Source organism: Podarcis melisellensis, assembly GCF_964234715.1.
Source record: "Podarcis melisellensis genome assembly, chromosome: W".
In the NCBI taxonomy this organism is placed as follows: domain Eukaryota; kingdom Metazoa; phylum Chordata; class Lepidosauria; order Squamata; family Lacertidae; genus Podarcis; species Podarcis melisellensis.
Window position 1 is genome coordinate 14,057,710 of NC_138535.1, and position 15,514 is coordinate 14,073,223.

Genomic DNA, 15,514 nt, shown 5'->3' on the forward strand with positions numbered 1-15,514 from the left:
AGGAGCTATATATGCTTCCACCTGATGGAATGCAGATACAGAAGGGAATGGTCTGTAAACTGCGGAAGTGCCAGGTGTTGGAACACAAAACTCACTGAGACATTGCTTTCTCTAGGTTTTCACCAGGGCAAAGCTGATCCGTTTGTGTTTGTCAAGGAGGAGGGGCAAAACAAGTGCTCCAGTTCGCCTAGCCCAGTCAGGGCAGAACCAGATGTTGAGCCTAGTTGTTGGCATCAGCTCAAAGGCCAACCAAGAAGCCAAAGGTACATTTCTTACGTGTGTTTGGGTGTGAGGCGTGGGTTCTTGTGTCAAAGCCCCAATGCAGGAAGGGTGGCCCCAGGTCCCGGAAAATAATCTTATGTGGGTATGAGCCAGGGACAAAGGGGTAGAGATTTGTCTATCCAGGGGGCAATCAGTCAAGGGTTCTAGTCAGCAGGAGCGCTGCGTTCTGTGAGCAAAACGGGTGGACACACATCCATGGGAATCCTGATGTTCTCTCAGAGAGTTTGGTTGACTCTGCTGAGGAGGGAGAGTTAGTAACTGAACCTGCTCAGGATCAGGTCCCTGACCAGGAGCAGGAAAGGGCCTCTCCAAAGGCTGTGAAGCAAGAGCCTAGGAGTGCACCCACATCTCCCAAAGCCAGTCCAGTTAAGTTTAGAAGACGCAGTAAATCAGAGTGGAAGTCTTCTGATGACAAGGACACACTAGCTGGACCCAGTACTACTGGGTCAGAGGGGGCATCTGACTGTTGGGATACTGCCAGGGAGACAAAGGCCATCATGCCCCCATGCCGTCTCCGGACGATCCATCGATCTCCCGTAGATACAGTATCAGTCAATTAGCGACACGAGCCTCAGAAATAACATGCCACATTCCAAGGCTGGTGCACGCTCTTTCAGCAGAGTTCGCATAGTGAAAGATGCACTCAGGAGAGTATTATTATCAACTTTATTCAGCGTTGGTCAGAACAAAGAAAACATGACTGCCTGCTTTGATGTCTCCAGCACGGAGAGAGAAAACAACAGCTATAGACAAAACAGAAACATCCTATGAACAGGAAATACTCTGGCTGTGAAACAACAACCTGCTCCCTTCTTAAGGTGGAACGGAAATATCCTAACATCCTCCCCCTTTCCGTGTAACCTGTAGGACCTGTGGTTCAACCCAATTGCAACCTCTGTACATAAACCTTAAGTTGGTCTCTGTTAACAACCTTAGACAACAGATCAGCAGGAATTTCATTTCCTGCCATGTAGGACACCTGAATGAGTCCTTTCTGAATACACTCTCTTGCACGATGTAGCTTAATCTGCAAGTACTTGGTTCTTTGCTTGCAACTCTCTGAGTTCAGCTAAGCCAAACAGGATCTATTGTCTTGATACACTTGTATAGGACATTTCACAGAAACTCTGATGTTCTTTAACAGTTGCATCAACCATTCATAATAATAATAATAATAATAATAATAATAATAATAATAATAATTTATTTATACCCCGCCCATCTGGCTGGGCCTCCCCAGCCACTCTGGGCGGCTTCCATAGAAACCAAAAATACAGTAAAATATCACACGTTAAAAACTTCCCTGAACAGGGCTGCCTTAAGATGTCTTCTGAATGTCAGGTAGACAATCCATGAGTGAAAATGACAGAGCATTGAGTTCTGCTTCACAGGAACTTAGGCTTACTGTCGTCTGCTTTTTGCACAACCAGTCAAACAGACAGTGGTTGTACATGTAGCATACTCCAGAAGTGCTTGTACCATCCGTGGTGTCACTTCCAAAACTAGCATCTGCAAATATTTCAAGACCCCCAGTCTTCTGACTGGTGAACCTCAGCCTGTAGTGCAAAGTCCCTTTCAAATAGCGGGCTATGCGCTTCAGAGCTTTCCAATCCTGAACAGTAGGATTGTTGGCATGTCTGCTAAGCAGGTTAGTGCTTACAGCTATGTCAGGTCTTGAGCATCTAGCAATGAAATTCAGCTTGCCTAGAATGCATCTGTACAGCATAGTGTCAGAAAACGCTTCAGCAGTACTATCTACCTGGTAACCTGTCACCATCGGTGTGTCTGCTGGGTTTGCATCAACCAAATTCAACCTGGTTAATACATCAGTAATTTTCTGTGTTTGGTGTACCAGAAAATTACCTGCTTGGTCCCTCTCCACCTGCAGAGAAAGATAGTTGGATACCTCACCAAGATCCTTCATGTCAAAGTGCTCCTTCAGCTGAGCTAGGGTGCTTTGGTACAAAGCCTGATTCTTCCAAAACATCAGAAGATCATCAACAAAACATAACCAATACAGTTTGTTTTGCCCCTCCTCCTTGACAAACACACATGGAACAGCTTTGCCCTGGTGAAAACCTAGAGAAAGCAATGTCTCAGTGAGTTTTGTGTTCCAACACCTGGCACTCTTTGGATTTCCGAAGTTTACAGACCATTCCCTTCTGTATCTGCATTCCATCAGGTGGAAGCATGTACAGCTCCTCCCCCAAAACCCCGTACAAAAAAGCCGTATTAATGTCATGATGGGAAACATGCAGTTTCTCCTCTGCAGCAATCTTGAGCATCAGCCGAATGCTCTCATACTTGACGGTGGGTGAGTAGGTCTCGTGGTAATCCTGTCCTGGTACCTGTGAAAAACCTCTGGCAACCAATCTGGCGCTGTGTCTGACAACCTTGCCATTCTGGTCTGTCTTGGCCTTGAAGACCCATTTGCTGCCAACCAGTCTCATTCCTGGGACTACCGGTACCAGCTCCCAAGTTTGGTTCCTATTCAAGGAATCAACTTCAGCCTTCATGGCATTAAGCCATGGCTCAGCATCTTTAGAGGTTAACACCAGAACCTCTTTGAAGCTTGAAGGTTCCCATACCTTCTCTGAGCTACTAAGAACAGCAGTTGCCGTCTTAGCAAACTCATCAGCAAATCTCTTTGGAGGCTTGCCTTTGGTGGCCCTTTCAGATCTGCGTACTATACGCAAGTCTTCTTCACTCATCTCCTACTTCTTAGGAGAAAAGTGACCAATGGTGAACAGTGGTTCTTCCAGTTCATTGTCAGACGCATCAGATGGTCTGACTGAGGCCTTTGCGCTCTTGTAGTCTGCTGAGTCATCACTGTCGTTGACAGCAGCAGCAGCGCTGCCCACTGAGCTGGAATCCGAACTCTGATCATCATCATCCTCAGGTTCCTCTTTTACCTCAACATTATCTGCTTTTTTCACATCATCTTCATCTTCCTCTGGGTAGCTCTGGAAAATTCCCACATTTCCCCCCCACTTAGGATTGTACTCAACACTCTTTGTGAACTTAATGGACTTAGAGTCAGTCATCCATACCCTGTATGAACCTTTTTCGTACCCCATGAACAAACCATGTGCCCCACACTTCCCAAGCTTGTTGCTCTGTGGGGTGTTTACCCACATGTCAGAACCAAAGATTCTCATGTGCTTGACGTAAGGTTTCTTACCAAACATATTCTCATAGGGAGTACAACCAATAGGTGATGACAGTCTCCTGTTATAGGAATAAACGAACGTGGACAAAGCCTCCCCCCAAAACCTCTCAGGGAGATTGGCATTGTGCAACAAGGTTTTTAGGCCTTGAAGCAAAGTTTGGTTTGCTCGCTCAGCAAGTCCATTCATCTATGGCGATCTAGGCGTTGAGAGGTCATGCTGGATTCCCTTCTCAGTCAGGAAAGCTTCAAACTGCTGAGAAGTGAACTCCCCGCCCCGATCAGTAAAGAGACAGCCGATAAGTTTACTGTGAGCATTCTCAAATCAAGCACAGAATGCCTTGAACCTAGGAAACGTTTGCGATTTCTGCTCGAGCATAAACACATGAATGTACCTGGAAAAAGAATCAATTAGAACCATGAAGTACCTTGCTCCACCCAAAGAGGGCGCAAGTGGACCAACCAGGTCTGCGTGGACTAGCTGGTAGGGTTTGGAAGCCTGCCTGCTAGACTCCTTGCCTTTTGGAGCAACCTTCACCTTGTTCTCTGCACAAGATACACATTTCATGTGAAATTTACAGGGCTTGATGTTCAAACCCTGAACCAACTCAGGTATCTTGGCCAGTGCCTGCCAAGACATGTGTCCAAATCTTCTGTGCGCCTTGTGAATGCATCCTGCATGAAGAACTTTGTTAGTTTGTGCAACACAACAAGAATCAAAATTAGACACAGCAACAGCATTGTCATCATAAGTTATACAGAATAAGCCATCCATAAACTTTGCATGCAAAATGTCCTCTTTGCCTTTCCTGATGACACAGACGCTCCTCTTGAAGGAAATCTCAAAGCCACGCCCAGTCAGCTGTGGGACACTGAGCAAATTGGCTGCAGCACCTGGAACATAAAGTACATCTTTGATGGTTGTGTGCAGACTTGCCAGTTTCACAGTCCCCTTTCCTGCGATTCGCAACGTCTTTCCATCAGCCTGGTGGATCTCTCCATCTTGAGGCGTGAAGGAGATAAACAGACGCTTGTTGTTGGCAATGTGCCTTGATGCGCCAGAATCCACAACAAATCTGGCTTTGGCCTTTGGAGCAGCTTTTCCAGCAAGCAAAACCTTGTCTTCCACTGGCTTGGGCTGCTGCTTGCCCCCCTGCTCCTGGCCTTCAAATTTGCCTTGGGCCTTCAGTGAAGCAGTGCCAGCTAACAAAGCCTTGTTTTCCACCGGCATGGGCTTTCCACCCCCCCCCCTTCTGCTTCAGGCCATCTGCAGGGTTCTGTCTCTGTTTACGTCTGGTCTTCCGGTATCTGTGAGGATGACCTTGGTTCTCACAGGACACAGAGCTCTCAGCTGCCGACTCCTTGGCTCCCCCTGGAGTCTGGAATGCTGCCTGGGATGACATCACAGTCAGCTCCCCCTGCAGCTTGCAACCGGTGCCCTCGGCATCCCTGCAATCACTCTCATTCTGGGAAACAGGCAGGACCTCCGATGCAGTCAAACTCTGGGCTGTCGTGTTGCCAGCCAGTGTAGATGTTTCCTCCAGAGAGACGGATAAGACTATTTCGTCTATGGCTCTTGAATCTTGGGCCCTCCATCTATCTGTCAGAGGAACTGGAGGGGCTTCACACACAGTATGCCACACTCCAAACTGTCGCAGCAAGCTCTCACAGCAACTTGCCTAGGTCTCATAATTGTGGGCATTCAACTTTGGGCACTCAGTGCCTTCAGAGGCTTGGAAAAACTCCATTCCAGGCTTTTACTTGAGCCTTGAGTCTTTATGCCTCCTTATCTCAGCAGCTCATAAATCTTGAGGCCTGCTTGGCTCGACTCCCAGGCCAATTAGCTGGCCGGACATCAAAGTCTCTCTGCCGCGGCAACAGAAAAGCCTTACTTTCGCTTTTCCCCACATACCTCAACACAGTCTTTCATAGTCTTACTCTCCTGTAAGTGCCGTGAATCTGGGCCCATAACTTGTTGTTGGGATACTGCCAGGGAGACAAAGGCCATCATGCCCCCATGCCGTCTCCGGACGATCCATCAATCTCCCGTAGATACAGTATCAGTCAATTAGCGACACGAGCCTCAGAAATAACGTGCCACATTCCAAGGCTGGTGCACGCTCTTTCAGCAGAGTTCGCACAGCGAAAGATGCACTCAGGAGAGCATTATTTACAACTTTATTCAGCGTTGGTCAGAACAAAGAAAACATGACTGCCTGCTTCGATGTCTCCAGCACGGAGAGAGAAAACAACAGCTATAGACAAAACAGAAACATCCTGTGAACAGGAAATACTCTGGCTGTGACACAACAACCTGCTCCCTTCTTAAGGTGGAACGGAAATATCCTAACACTGACGTGGTGCCAAGGAGCTCTGTGCTCACCACAAAAGGAAAACCACCTGAAAGGTTTTCAGTCACTAGTGTGTGGGTTGGTTTGGCTCAATGCGAACCAGAGAGTTTTGAGGAGGTTCAACAGTTACCTCAGGCAGAAGCCAGGAAATGACATGAGGCAATGGAGAAGGAGTTGAACTCAATGAGGTCTCTAGGTGTGTTCTCCACCACAACGCTGCCAGAAGGCAAGCAGGCCGTGAGCTGTCGTTGGGTGTACAGGATTAAGCCCACAGCAACTGGAGAATCACAGTACAAGGCTAGGCTAGTAGCTAGAGGTTTCACACAGAGAAAAGGGCTGCACTATACTGAAGTGTATGCGCCTACTTCTAGAAGTGAAACTCTATGTGTGTTATTAGCAGTTGCTGCCCAAAGGGGTTTTCAGGTACATCATTTTGATGTGGATGTTGCTTATTTGAACTCCGATCTGAAGGAGGATCTGTACATGCTACCTCCTCCAGGGTTCAAAGGCAATAAGCAGGATGTAGTGTGGAAGTTACACAAGTCCATCTATGGCCTAAAGCAATCGGCCAGAAATTGGAACTTGTGCCTGAATGAAGCTTTGGAAAGCATGGGTTTCCGGAAAAGTCTTGCAGATAGCTGCCTGTACCTTAAAGGGTCAGGAGAGACACAAGAGCTAGTGTTGGTGTTTGTTGATGACACCATACATGTGTGAGGAGAATCAGAACTTACAGCGTTAAACAGTTCTGTGTGACGTCTCACATTCTGAGGCGTGGTTATGTTCACATACGGGAATCTTTCTTTGTGTGTGAGTTACTTTCGTTTTTGGCTGAGAGACGAAAGAATGCCTGCTCTCTCGCCCGGACTGATTTATGATGTTTTTCTACTCATTAAAGACTGTTAGAGATTAGCAAGAAGTCTGCGTACAGTCTGATTTACTATCCACACACAAGGCAACACTTTCTGCCACTGCAAAACTCTGCTAAGAGCTGTGAAGAGAGCTCAAGTTTTCCCTATCGGCACAGGCGTCCATTGGCACAGGGGAAGTGTGCCGGGCGCCATCATATCTCAGCAGGTTATGGAAGCCAGCCAAGCTTTGGAAGCTGTTGCCACGTCGTGCCTGTGTGTGTGGGAGAAGCCAGCTGGAGCTCCTGCCTAACGTTTAAGGCAGCGAAGCTTGCTGGGAAGAGCTCATCTTCAGGACCATGTGCCAAGAGGAGCTGCTGGTTACGTGAGTAGGCTCAGCCCCAGGGGAGAAGATGGCAGAGGGCCAGGAAACTGTCCCTTTTGCAAAGCTAAATGGGAGCAACTGGCAAGAGTGGTCTAGGAAGCTGAAGGCCTGGCTGGTAGCCAAGGGTCTGTGGGAGGCGACCCAAGGGCCCCCACAGCACGCTCCAGCTGGAGCTGCAGCAGCGGTTGTTGCAGCTGCCCATGCCTCACAGAGGAAGGACTATGAAGCCCTGGGAGCTATCGTGCTCAGTTTGGAGGGCTCACAGCTACCTTTGGTGGAGGGTCTTGACAATGCCCAGGCTGTTTGGCAGGAGCTGGAGAGGGTTTGCCGAGAAACCACAGCGGAAGCCAAAAGCCACGTCCCCAGATGCAGTACAGCCTCGAGGAGAGCTGCTGGCAAGGTTGGGGGGGCAGAGAAGACCAAAGGCAAGTTTGCAAAGTTTTCCACTGGTCGTTTGTGTGACGAGGAAGAACGCCATCTCAGAGAGGGCCGAGCTGGCTCAGGGTGCCCTGCCAGTAGCAGAGGGGGGGGCAAGCCAGAAGGCACAGTTCAGGCTTTTTCCACTCGTCGTTGTTTTGTCTGCGGGTCTGTTGAACACCTGCGTCGGTCCTGTCTGAGGAGAGCCAGAGAGGCCGGGCAGGATGTCTCCAAGGTCGCTTCCCATGGCAGTCAGCCAAGTCCTCGTGGCAGCCAGCCAGGTTTCCATGGCAGCCAGTCTAGGAGAGGAGGCCAGCGTGGGAATGCAAAGGGAGGACGTGACAGAGGAAGTGAGAAGGACGGTTCTTCTTATCACCTAGCTGCCTCCATGGCAACGCTGAAGGACAACTCCAGTGAGGGCAGCATGCTGCGTTGGGTCATCGACTCAGGAGCCAGCCATCACCTGATGCCATCTAGTTGCGAAATGTGGAACTGCAGGGCTGTTTCAACTGGGAAAACAGTCACTCTTGCTGATGGGACACAGAGACAATTAACCACTGTTGGCAATGTGTTTGTTTCTTTTTTACAGGCAGAGCTGGAAGTCTACGTTGTGCCAGGAATGACGTGTTGTCTTTTATCTGTATCTGCTCTTGTAAAGGAGGGTTATAAGGTTTGCTTTGAAAATGATGTCTGTTCTATTTCCAGAGGTGGGAAACAACTGGTCAATGTTGCATGTCAGAACAACCTCTTTGTTCTGGAGATACCTCTGGAGGGTAAGGTGGACGACGAGACAGCACAGGCGCAGTGTACTAACGTTCCCACACATGATGCGTGTGCTCACTTGTGGCACAGGAGAATGTCGCATAGCTGTTGGAAATATATCCAGAAGTTGCCAGAATGCACTGAGGGTTGTAAGATGAAAGCATGCGATAAATTCTTGGATTGTAGGGCATGCAAAAGAGCAAAGATAAAAAGGTGCAGTTATCCCAGATCAGAGAGGGTAACCACAAGGCCTTTTGAGCTAGTGCATACAAACCTTTGTGGACCCATGCCAGTGCCGAGTCTGGGCGGAGCCAGGTATGCGCTTAGGCTGACAGATGATTTTTCGAGGAACGGCTGGATCTTCTTGCTGAAACAGAAAAGCGAGGTGGCGCAACTGATCAAAGACTGGGTTGCGGCGGTGGAACTACAGTTTTCCACCAAGGTGCAGAGCTTTCAGAGCGACCGAGGCGGAGTGTTCACCAGGTCTGCTCTGCAGAGTTTCTTCCGCCAGAAGGGGATAAGTCACAGGTTGACGGTTGCTTTTTCTCCTCAGGAGAATGATGTAGAACAGAACGCTAGCTGAGGCAGCTGACGCTCTACTGTTTGACGCTGGTTTGCCTCAGCGCTTTTGGGCCGAAGCTTGGAAAGCTGCCAGCTTCACGTTGAACAGGTCCTATAGCTCTGTTGTAGGGGACACACCCTATTTTCTGCTGCATGGCAAGAAGCCCAAGGTGCATTTCTTCCGTGTGTTTGGTTGCGAAGCTTGGGTGCTTGTGCCAAAAGCTCAACGCAAGAAAGGTGACCCGAGGTCCCGGAAAATGATCTTTTGTGGGTACGAGCCTGGGACAAAAGGGTGGAGGTTTGCCTATCCAGAAGGCGATCAGTCCAGGATTCTAGTCAGCAGAAGTGCTGAGTTCTGAGAGCAGAGTGGGTGGTCAAGGATCCATGCGAATCCTGACGTTCTCTCAGAGAGTCTGTCTGATTCTGCTGAGGAGGGAGAGTTAGAAGCTGAACCTGTTGATGAGGATCAGGTCTCTGACCAGGGTCAAGAACAGGGAGAGACATCTCCACAGGTTGTTAAAAGAGAGCCCAAAAGTGAGCCTTCGTCTCCTGTTAGTCAAGTGCAGAAGGCCAGAAGACGCAGTAAGTCAGAGGGGGAGTCTTCTGATAACAAGGACACATTTGCTGGCCCCAGTGGGTCAAAGGGAGCACCTGAGACAGTGCTCAGATGTTCCACACGCACTACAAAGGGGGTACCACCTGAGAGGTTTGAGGTCACCAGCGTGTGGGTTGGTTTAGCGCAGTGCGAACCAGAGAGTTTTGAGGAGGTTCAACAGTTGCCTGAAGCAGAAGCCAGGAAGTGGCAAGAGGAAAGGAGTTGAACTCAATGAGGTCCTTAGGTGTGTTCTCCACAACGAAGCTGCCAGAGGGCAAGCAGGCCGTGAGCTGTCGTTGGGTTTACAGGATTAAGCCCACAGTGTCTGGAGAACCACAGTATAAGGCGAGGCTTGTAGCCAGAGGGTTCACGCAGAGAAGGGGTCTGCATTACACCAAAGTGTATGCTCCTACTTCCCGGAGTGAAACTCTGTGCGTGCTTTTAGCAGTAGCTCCTCAAAGAGGGCACCAAGTGCACCACTTTGATGTGGATGTGGCTTATTTGAACTCGGATCTGAAGGAGGATCTGTACATGTTACCTCCTCCAGGGTTTGAGGGCAATGAGCCAGGTGTTGTGTGGAAGCTACACAAGTCAATTTATGGTTTGAAACAGTCAGCCAGAAATTGGAATATGTGCCTGAATGAAGCTCTGGAAAGTTTGGGTTTCCAGAAGAGTCTTGCAGACAGTTGCCTGTACCTGAAGGGGTCAGGAGAGACACAGGAGGAGATTCTGGTGTTTGTAGATGATATTCTGTACGTGGCACAGACAGGTAGACAAGTGCAAGGTTTTGCCAAAGAGCTTAGTAAGAAGTTTAAGCTCAAAAACCTTGGTCCCGTTCAGGTTTATGTAGGCGTTAGGATAGACAGGTCTGAGAATGGGAGTTTCTTGCTCAGTCAGAAAGGCAAGATTGAGCAGTTGCTTGAGAAGTTCCGGATGTCTGACTGTGCAGGGGTCAGAACGCCCATGGAGACCAACTTCGTGAAGGACAGTCAGCTTGGGGAGCGTTCTGAGTTCCAAAACCCTGAGGTGTTTCAGTCAGCGCTAGGGAGTCTGTTGTATCTTTCTCAGTGGAGCAGACCAGACATAGTGTTTGCTGTGAATCTGCTCAGCAGGGAGGCTACAAAGCCCAGTGTGAATGCCTGGCAAGGCATCAAGAGAGTGTTGAGGTTTTTGCAGGATACCAAAGATTTTTGCCTCACGTTGTCAGCTGAAGGTGACGCACGGCTTACGTGCTGGAGTGACAGCGATTGAGCATCTCTTGGGGACAGGAAGTCTGTGTCTGGGCTGGTGGTAAAGTTTGGGGGATCTCTGGTTGGGTGGAAGTCCCGGAAACAAAGTCTTATTGCACTTTCTTCCACTGAAGCTGAGTTCAGTGCGTTGTCGGATTTGTGCAGGGAGTTGGACTTCTACCGGTGCTTGATCCAAGAGATCTGTGGGGATTGTTGCTTGCCCATAACTGTTTGGGGAGACAATCAACCTTGTCTTAGGTTGGCAGAATCTGGACAGTTCAAGTCCAGAACCAAGCATTTGGACATACGTTTCCAGAATGTATGTCAGAGTGTCCAAGCAGGTTGGATACGGCTCAAGTATTGTTCGAGCCGGGAGAACCTAGCTGATGGGTTTACTAAACCCTTGACCTTCCAGCGACATGGGGAGTTCTGTGAAGGGTTGTGTTTGGGGTGAGTTATACTCACAGTTTCCCTCAGGATGCGAGACGAGAGGGGGTGTGAGGAGAATCAGAACTTACAGGGTTAAACAGTTCTGTGTGACGTCTCATATTCTGAGGCATGCTTATGTTCACATACGGGAATCTTTCTTTGTGTGTGAGTTACTTTCATTTTTGGCTGATTTATTATCCACACACAAGGCAACACTTTCTGCCGCTGCGGAACTCTGCTAAGAGCTGTGAAGAGAGCTCAAGTTTTTCCTATCGGCACAGGCGTCCATTGGCACAGGGGAAGTGTGCCGGGCGCCATCATATCTCAGCAACATGTGACAAAGACAGGGAAACAGGTGCAAGGTTTTGCCAAAGAGCTTGGGAAGCATTTTAAGCTCAAGAACCTAGGACCGGTAAAGGTGTACCTACGCGTCCAGGTGGATAGAACCGAGGACGGCAGTTTCTTGCACAGTCAGAAAGGCAAGATTGAGCAGTTGCTTGAGAAGTTCAGAATGGCTAAGTGTGCAGGAGTTAGGACACCCATGGAGACGAGCTTCTTGAAAGACAGTCAGCTCGGGGAACTTTCTGAGTTCAAGAACCCTGAGGCTTTTCAGTCAGCTCTAGGGATTTTGTTGTATCTTTCCCAATGCAGCAGACCAGACATAGCATTTGCTATAAACCTGCTCAGCAGAGAGGCTACACAGCCAAGTGTGAGTGCCTGGAATGGTATCAGGAAAGTGCTAAGGTATTTACAGGATACCAAAGATTTCTGCCTCAAACTGTCAGCTAAGGGTGAAGCACAGCTCACATACTGGACTGACAGTGATTGGGCAAATCTTGAGGACAGGAAATCAGTGTCTGGGTTGGTAGTGAAGTTTGGAGAATCTCTAGTTGGGAGGAAGTCCCAAAAGCAAAGTCTCATTGCGCTTTCCTGAATTTAGTGTGTTGTCAGAGCTTTGTAGGGAACTGGAGTTCTACAAGTGTTTGGTCCAAGACATCTGTGGAGAGTGATGCTTGCCCATCACTGTTTGGGAAGACAATCAACCCTGTTTGAAGTTGGCAGAGTCTGGACAGTTCAAGTCCAGAACCAAACATTTGGACATACGGTTCCAGAATGTATGTCAGAGTGTCCAGACAGGCTTAGCGAAGTTGAAGTACTGTCCAAGTCAGAAGATCCTAGCAGATGGGTTCACGAAAACCATAAAGGTTAGGAATTTTAGGTGCAGATATACCGAAATATTTGAGAAGACCGTTCATGTACGCAACTACAGCTGCAAGGATGCTGCTCATGCAGCAATGGAAAGAGGATAAGATACCGAGAAAGGAATTAAAGCACACCCTACTTGTACCATTGAAAAAAGTGATGAATAATATATTAAACAATGGAGAAATACTAGAAACATGGAAAGAAGCATATATATTACATTAATACCAAAACCAGATTCTGACTTACTACAAGTGAAAAATTATAGGCCAATTTCGCTGTTGAATAATGATTATAAGCTATTTGCTAGTATCTTAGCAAACAGACTGAAAAAAGTAATGAATGAGATAATACATGAAGATCAAGCAGGTTTTCTTCCTGGTCGCCAGATGAAAGATAACATAAGGAATATTGTGAACATAACTGAATACCTGACGGCCAGGAATGATAAACAAGCAATGTTAATGTTTGTAGATGCGGAAAAGGCCTTTGTTAATATATCTTGGGAATTTATGATAAAGAATATTGAATTAATGGGCATTGGGCAAATGTTTATAAAAGGTATAAAAGCTATATATTCTGCTCAAAAAGCAAAATTGATAGTAAATAACATAATAACTGAAAATATTGAAATTACGAAAGGTACAAGACCACTATTATTCATATCGATACTGGAAGTCTTTTTAAGGACAATAAGACAAAATGAGAAAATAAAAATAAAAGGAATGTCAGTTGGCCGGAAAGAAAATAATAATAATAATAATAATAATAATAATAATAATAATAATAATAATAATAATAATTTTTTATTTATATCCCGCCCTCCCCAGCCGAAGCCAGACTCAGGGCGGCAAAGTGAAAGCCTTTGCAGACGACTTGGTACTAACTATAGAAGAACCATTAAATAATGCCAAAGACGTTATTAAAGAAATAGAACAATTTGGACAAGTAGCAGGTTTTAAATTAAACAAAAGCAAGACTAAAATATTAGTTAAAAATATGAAACAAGACTTGGTTGATATGTTGCAGCAGGAAATTGATATAGAAGTAGTCAAAAAAGTTAAGTATTTTGGAATTTGGTTAACCACAATGAACATAGATTTATTTCAAAACAACTATACACCGGTGTGGAATGGAATTAAGAGAGACATGGAAATATGGGGAAGAATGAAATTATCATTTTGGGGAAGGATTTCAACTATAAAAATGAATGTGCTACCAAAGATGTTATTTTTGTTTTAATCAATTCCTATAATCAAGGGGGCAGTAATTTTTAAAGAATGGCAAAAAGCAATTTCAAGATAACTTCCGGTTGGCTCGCCCGATTATGGCAGACAGGAGTTCTTTCGTGGAAAGAGCACCGGCGCTTTGAAGACAGGGGAGAGCCGCTAGAGTGCAGCGGCACCCCGAAAAACCCTCAGATCGAGGGTTCTGAGGACTTAGAGTTCCTGCGGGTGCCGGGAATGACTCCCCCGCTCCCCGGTAAGCTCTAAAAAGAGCGCCGAGTGCGAGCGGGGTTGGAGACGGTGGCACTGGGGAATCAACTCGCTTCCTTCAAAGCGCGAAGCTCTGAGTCCGGCGATTGTGAGCAGCCAATTCCTCCAAAGAAAAATTGGACTTAACCCTTCTGAAAATCTTGAGTAAAGTAACTCAAATTGGATTTAAAAATTGGGAAGGAACGGGATTTAAAAATGGAGGTTGATCCCTTCCGCTGAAGCAAAAGTGAAAGCAGCTAACGTTACCAAAAGCCGCAACTTCAACTTTATTCTTTTAGAAACTTTCAAGTGCAACAATTACCCCCTCTCTAGCAGGGGGAAGGGGGGAAAAGACAAAAAGTAATATCCCTGCAGAAGAACTTGGGAATTGTTTGAACTGTTATATCTTCTTTGTGGAAGCAGACCTCCCGGGAGAGGGAAGGCTAGACTCCATTGTGATGTAACAAAGGAATCAGATACTTTCAACTTTCGTTTTCCACTTTGGGGAATACAAAGTAATCACAGCTGCCAGAACTCAAAAAAAAAATCTGGAACTGTATCTCTATCCTCTGGTTACTAAGTTAAAGGCTTGAAATAAACTTTTGGGGACTTGGTTGGAGTAAATAAAAAGGTTTGTACAGATTGAAAGATTGTGGGGAGGAAAGACTCTTATTTTGGAGTGGGGGCTATTGAAAGCTGGGAACTCAGTCTGTTTACCTCACTATCTCCCCCTTGTGACTGCAGTTGACCTGGGGGGGGGGGAGAGAAAGAATGGATGGGGGAGACAAAGGAGACAAGACACAGAAGCCAGAGAGACCAGAGAGAGCAAAAATTAAACCAAGAAGAGACTCTAGAACACCAACATTTGAAGAATCTGTAATGCATCTTCTTCAGGAAATTAAAACAGAAGTAAGAGGGAACCAAACAACTATTCAAGACTTGAGGAACGACTTTGTTGAACTGAAGCAGGACCTGAAGACAGTGAAGTCAGATATTACTTCACATGTGGCAAGAATTACAAAATTGGAAATGGTAAGGGTCAGGGACTTAGAAACTGTACAGCAGGAAGTACAAAATTTGATTGCGTTTCTTCAATTGAAGGAGAAGGAGGCTCATTTGAGATTGAGAGGGGTAGTCCAGAAGGAGCAGGACAACCTGAGGGGTTGGCTTATTGAAGAATTTTCAACTTACTGGGAGATCTCAAAAGAAGAATTAAATTTGTGGATCGATAAAGCATACAAATTTGGCCCTAAAAAGGATTCTAAAATCACACATGTTTGTATGGTGATTTTTAAAACAAAAGAACAAAGAGACATTATATGAGGACACCATTATAGAAAAAAGTTTAAAAATAGAGGGAAGAGCGGTGATTTTGTTCAAGGAAGTCCCAAGACATTTTTTATCTTTGAGAAACAACTACACAGATCTGGCAACTGCTCTAAGGAAGAAAAATATTTTCTTCAGGTGGGAATTCCCAGAGGGTCTCTCCTTCAAATTCCAAGGGAGGAAAGAAAAAAATCAGAACTGTAGGAGAGAAAGAGAGATTTCTGGAGAAAAACACAAAAGAACTTGGTTTGGAAAGTTCCCCTCCTTTGGGTGCTGGGGCCGAAGGCTTCTAAAAAACTAAGATGTCTTTAAAAATTTACTCCTGGAATGTTAATGGTTTAAACTCTCCGAAAAAAAGAGGCCAAGTCTTTCATACTTTGGCGAGACATAATTTGGATATAATTTGCCTGCAAGAAACATATGTTACAAGACTGCATAGAGAAATTTTACAGAATAAAAAACTTGGTCAGGACTTTATTTCATCAGAC